At 42.8% G+C, this 6,513-nt stretch overlaps 1 protein-coding gene across 3 annotated transcripts in view; it reads right to left on the reverse strand.

Moving 5' to 3' along the window:
* Positions 1 to 6,463, reverse strand: part of B3GALT1 (beta-1,3-galactosyltransferase 1) — a 186,491-nt gene extending 180,028 nt beyond the window's left edge. For all 3 annotated transcript variants that reach the window (XM_064660988.1, XM_064660984.1, XM_064660987.1), the window contains exon 1: positions 6,326 to 6,463. The gene's annotated coding sequence lies outside the window, so the exon portion shown is untranslated. The remainder of the gene's footprint in view (positions 1 to 6,325) is intronic.
* Positions 6,464 to 6,513: the final 50 nt, after the last annotated feature.

Below are 6,513 nucleotides of genomic sequence, written 5' to 3' on the forward strand. Positions count from 1 at the left end.
TTTTAAACCAGTGGCCAAGGAGGCAGAGTAGTGTTCTGCCAGACTAATGTGCTGAAGTATTCTGCAAAGTGTTAGGAAAGATGGAGTTATTGTGACTGGAACAAGGGAAAAGGGGATCACCACAGACATGCTGCTGCAGTCACACTGCTGTGAAACCACATTTATTACTCAGTAACACTAAGTAGTAACACAGCACACTAATAATACATTTCTAATGTTTCTTTAAACCTCACTCTCAATGCTGTTTGCAATGCAGCAGCTTTTCTAAGTGACATGCCCTGAGTATCAAATAAGTAGCCTGGTTTTGAACAAGGAACGTGAAGAGGTCCTTTCTACATGCCGGGCTTCCAGCCTAACCTCTAATACAACTGGGAGGGAGGAGAGGAAAAACTTTGGTTATTATTGAAATGTAGTGCACAAATGGAAGGTGATTAATTAGATGGTAATGGAGTTAAGACTGTTGTGTAGTGAATCCATAGAGAGGCTAGGAAAGCATTGAAGTTATTTGAGTAAATGTCGTTTTGCAATCCAATATTTTTAAAAGCTTCTTTCATTTTAATTAAGAATAATTATAATGGCAATCAGTGTGGATCAAATACCATATACCACCATTCTCAATTTCCCACTCAATGCAGCTGGAATAAGTACCATGAATTGTATTTTTCAGAGTTTTCTTTCTGTTTTATCTGGTCTGGATTTCTAGACACAGCATTAATCTGTTAGTCTTATGAGCTCATGTTTACTGAAGTTCAAAGAAACACAAGGAAAAACCAAAGCCTGTGTTACATACAACTAATTTTTAAGGGTGTTTTTACAAACACTCTTGACTGATATGCCACAACAGTTTTATTCCTCTAAGACATCAGACATACATGCAAAAAGAACTCATAAGGAATGACACTGTTGGCAAAATCAAGACAAAGACAAGAAGCCTTTGAGCACAGAACTAATGCTACGATGATGGCAAAGAGCTCCAGAAGCACCACGCAGGACTCAGAGTGGACAAAAAGATGACAAATAAACTTCAGTGTAGATATACATAAGCTAATACATCTAATGAAAAATAATCTCAGTCACATACACACCATGCTGACAGAGGATTAGAGAAAAAAATCTAGCAGTCATTATTGACAGATCCCTAGAATTAACAGTTATATGTACAACAGCAACAAAAAAACTTAGCAAAACATCGGGCATTGTGAGGAAAGGCATTGAGAAGAAGACAGAGCATATTTATACAACCTTGGCTCACCCACATCTCAAGTAGCCTATGAAGTTCTGGTTTCTGCATCTCAAGGACAGACCCTAGTCAGAAAAGGGCGAACGAAATATCAAAAGGATGGAGTGCCTGCCTTAGAAAAAGAGACTCAAGGGGAGTTAGGAAAGAAGGCTGAAGTAAGATATGATCAATCAAACTGTGACGATGGTGAAAAAACTAATGTAAAACTTCTGCTTGGTAAATCCTCCAGAAATAGAACAGGGACCTTTTAACAAAGCTAGTACAACATTAGTCTATAAAAGATTAAAAGTGCTTCTTTACAAACCTAGTAGTAAGCTTCTGGAACTTGCCACTACAGGAGGATGTGAAGGTAATGAGCATCAGCAAGTTTGAAAAAGACAAGTTCTTGGTTTGCAGGTCCACAAATGGTCTCTAAAAACACTGAGCAGACATATACATACCATCCCTAATATGAAAACTAAGTAGGCAGGAAGAGTACAAGGGAATAGGTACTTTAGATTGCTAGGTTTGTGTACAGCCCCTAATAGCATCCCTTAATGTCACTGTTGGGAGATCGAACACTGAGTATGAAGGCCCACTGGTCTGACCCAGTAGAGCTTTTCTGATGTTCTTCAGTTTTCTCTAGTGAAAAAACCACAAAGGCTACACCCCTGCTTCTTGTCTGCTGTGAAAGACAGAGGTCAGATTTGAATAACAGCAGACCTTTAGTATAAATTCTAACATACAATATCCTATGTTATGTGATAAATTAGTACTATATCTTTAAACAAAAATAAGGGTTAGACCCAGGAGGAAATATTTGTGTTAGTTGAGCCAGTGTGACCCCCACAAAGCTGCAGATGTTGTTCCACAGCAGGATCAGCTATTTGAGTGAAAATGTAGCCACCTGCTGAGGGACAAAAGAAATAAACATCAGCCCCTCAAACAGTTGAGCTGCAGAACCGCTCAAAGGGAAGAAAGGTTAGGCATGAAGAAAGGTTATTCACATTTTTACTAAAGCAAGTCTCAAAAGATAGCAAGAGTTAAAGTCTACTGGTACCCAGGTGGCAGTCTTTAAAAAATTGAGTGCAAAATCCAGTATCTGTAGGGTGTTTTCTGCCCTTTCTACAGAAAGTGTTTATACATGAAATAGGCATATTATAATTGAAATATTTTGAGGCTACTGGTAATACAGAACACCTGAAAAGGGAGAAGGTAAGCTGGCAACACTCCATAGAAATGAATAAATATAGCTCAACAGAATTCTCACATGGTTTCAGTTATATAGCATTTTCTTCATTCACTGCACTCTTAACTATTAGCTCCCTTTCCAGTATTTGGTAACTTCTAGTTATTCAGACACAAAGAATGTATACATATAAATATGTGTAGTGATACATTTTGTGATACATTACATTATACGCTTATATATGCATTAAATTACACTTTTAATTTTTAATGGAATAATAGAGTACAGTTTTGATGACTAACTATTGCAGATATCTAGATTACTCCCATTAGCTTGGGAGGTTAAATTGAGAGCTACAAAAATCAGAATGCATAAGGGTTAAAAAGAGAGTGTCCGCTCCCCACTACACACGCAATACCTCGCAATTTTACATTTTAGGTAGTGATACAAGAAGTGTGCTCCTAAACGAGATTTGTAATTCATTATCACACTTTGTTTCATCTCTGTATTAATACTACCCATGAGCAGGCCCAAGACTCTTGTACATCCCTTCTTTCTCCTGGATGTACCCGAGAAAGCTGATCTCAGCCACCAACATATCTGCAGTCCGCACAGCTTTGCCAAAATTATAACTGCCTGCTTATCAGTCAAAGAACAACTTGCCCATCTTCACATCTCTCCCTCTGTTCAGAGCTGTCTTCTCAGCATCAGGAGCTGAATTCCTGTTTAAGACTATCTTTTCTACGTTCCTTGGAAAGCATTCACAGGAGACATAGGAGCTTAAGAAGAGCACCCTTGGTCATTCACCCATGGCCATGGCAGTGTTAGACAGCAGCAAACACTGTCACCAATTTGAAACATCTGAGGCCTGTGAACAAGCAACAAAGGGAACACTTGGATGCTGGGGCATTTTATGCATTGGTTTATCTGGAATTCTGCAGAGCTTCCATACATCAGCATTTAGAGTTGCTCTGTTTGCTAACAGCTACAAGTCAGTGTTTTAACTGCAGTTCAAAAACAGCATTAGCTTTTCCAAAAAGAGCAGTGTACCATTCTCATGATCTAATACAACTAGGAGATATATCATTCATTCATTCATTCATCTTTACTATTAGCTTCTGCAACTCTTCAGTGCTTCAACTGAATGTACACGCATACTTATTTCCTAAAAGCATGCTACTTGTTTTCCCTAGCTGTATCAAAAGAAATAATTTTCCTAGTACTCATGGCAAATTACATCAATAATATTTTAGTATCCATCTTTATCAAAGCAACTAAATAGGTAGCAGGTTGGAGAATATGCTGGATTGACTGCTTCAGTTCCAGACTTCTTGTTATCTTATATATAGTGATACTACCTTATAAATTACTACTACAAAAGCAGCTTAGGAAAATCCAAGATATCTTTGAGTGTCCTTTTAGTTGAGAGGCATACAGATGGACTTACTTTCTCCTATATAGAAGAAAACCATGAAAAGCAAACTAACAATTTATGAAACTTCTACATTTTTCTCTAACTTTTAACTCATTATATATGCTCATTATAATGAGCATATATAATGATAATACTTATGAATGTTAGTAAATGTATAGCTGATTAATATTTGTAACAAGTAAATAGTTAATACACTTATATTCACTTTAGTGATGGGACAGCTGATGCTCCAAAAAAGTTCTTTACTTATTAACAGACAGAGAAGTAAGATAAACACTGAATCAAGCACCCTTCTGAAGTTATACAGTTAACATATTTTGATCTTTTAGGAAAGGTTTCCTCAGAACCGTGCAGGGAAAAAAAGTAGTTAAGATAAAGATTAGCTATGTAACAAATACAGTGGCATATATTCTCCGTATGTACGTCCTCTTTGGAACAATCCCAGTGAAATGAGTGTCACAAATAAAAGCTACTCATGTGCTGAAGGCTCTACTGTTTACCTATTCATAAACTAGATTTTTAGATTAAAATTTGGTGTCACTCACAAGGGAAAAAAAAAAACCCACAAAATTTTTGTTTTTTTTTTTTTTTTTCCTGAAAAAGCCCATAACGAAAACACAGGTGAGGTTACAAGGCAGACTAGCACATATGAGTGCATAGCAGACATTGTATCATGACTATGTGCAACATACTTGTATCAGGATTGCTCACTAAATTAATCTGAAATACTCAGATAACATTGAATCAAGTTAATTAAAAGAGGTTCCTGAAAAACTGGTTTGACAATATTGCATTTGATGAAACTATCTAGATCTATCCAGAATCGGTGATGTACGAGGACTGTCATTAGCAATTCCTATTCTGCCAAAAATGTTACTTAGTGGGTAAGTAGGCAAGGAGGGAACAATATTAACCTGTATCAGTTACAAATTCCACATCTCAAATCTTTTACACTTATTTGTGCCTTCCCCACAGCTGTAAAAATGGGCAGCAGCTCCCCAAAGCAGAGCATGTATGTGTAACAATGGTGTTTGCACCGGTTGTTCACCCTTGCATGTATCACATGATTTTAAAAAATTCTGAAAACAAGTTATGCATCACATGATTGAATGTATCCTTATAACAACTAGTGTATCAGAATACTCAATCAAGAAAAGACAGCAAGATCAGTATACTCCTAGAAAGAAGAAAAGGAAGCTTAAAGCTACAAAAGAAAAAAAAATACGAATCAAATGAAGAGCTCTTTACATATTCTGCAGACAGTGTTTCTTAACATTTTAAATGCCCATCCCAACACATCCAAAATAACCAAGAGATAACAGGAACTATTTTCCCTTCAACTGTTAGTTGTGGATGCTATCCTGCCTCCTACAGAATCCATGTCAAAACTCCTGTTTATTTCCATGATTGGAGGATCACGTCCTTCATCGCAAAGTCTGGCAACATCCTGTCAAATTCCTTGAAGTGTTATATAATCAAGATGCTGAATGTTTACATTGCCATCTATACAGACCATCTAAAGTCTGTTTTTATCTAAAATAACAAGATTTGACAATACTTGAAAGCCTTCCTATGTCATCTTCTATCACTAAAAGTACAGCAGGTTGAAGAACAATGGAAAAGAGCGCACAGGGAGGGATAAACGGGATTTCATCGTAGAATTCCTCCGTCTCAATAGCCAATGGTCATGTATCAACCGTCACCGTTACACTTACTCTAAAATAACTTTTATTTGAGGTAACTGTGTTAACAACTTTAAGATACAGTCTGCGGCCACACCACCACCATCGCCACCACCGCCGCCTTCGACTGTGTGGATCGCACAGCTGGGCGTCCGAGACCACCTTGGAGTACAATCCTGCTTCGCAAGGAAGTTCAGACCGCCGTCCCCAGACGAGCCCGCCCGCGCTGACCGCCCCCAGCACTCCGCCGGGCCAGGGCACGTCCGCGATGCCGCTCCCGAGCAGGGTAGAGCCGGGCCCGGGCACCGCCGCCGCCCCCCGGGACCCGCGGCACCCGCCTTTCCAGCTGCCACCTCCAGCAGCCCCGCACCGGCAGCGCCGGGGCCACCGATCGGCGGCCCCGTTCGGCCCTCCCGAGCCGGCGGAGCGGAGGGGGCAGCTCCGCAGCCCCTCCGCCAGCCCCGACCAGCGGGCTGATGTCGCCTCTCGCCGCGGCACCCGCGGGCATCGCCAGCAGCCGAGCAGCGGCGGCGGACCAAGTTCCCACCATGCTGCCGGTGCCGCCCGGGGACCGCGCCGGCACCACTGCGCCGAAGGGCATGGCAAGGGGTGGCGGGGGACGGCGCCCGCCCGCGCCCCCTGCCCGCCGCGGCCCAGCGCCGCCGCCCGCCCCCGGCATCCCGCCCGCCGCTCCGCCCGTGCCGGCACCGCTGCCCGGCGCTGCCGCCGGCCCGTTCAGCACGAGGCGCAAGGGACGCGCACGGGAGACGGGCATCCGCCTTCCCCCGGCCGGACCTTACCGGCCGCGCTCGCCACCCTCGCCCCGCTGGGCGTTCGCCTCTCCCACTGCCGCCGCCGCTCCCGCAGCCGGAGCGCATCCCTGCTCCGCCCGCAGCCGCCACCGCCGCCGGCACCGCGCGCGCCGCACGGGAGCGCCGCGCGGGCACCGCCGGGGCGCGCCCTCGCCGACTGACGGCCCTGGCAGCCA

This window comes from Pseudopipra pipra, chromosome 7, assembly GCF_036250125.1.
Source record: "Pseudopipra pipra isolate bDixPip1 chromosome 7, bDixPip1.hap1, whole genome shotgun sequence".
Lineage (NCBI taxonomy): Eukaryota > Metazoa > Chordata > Aves > Passeriformes > Pipridae > Pseudopipra > Pseudopipra pipra.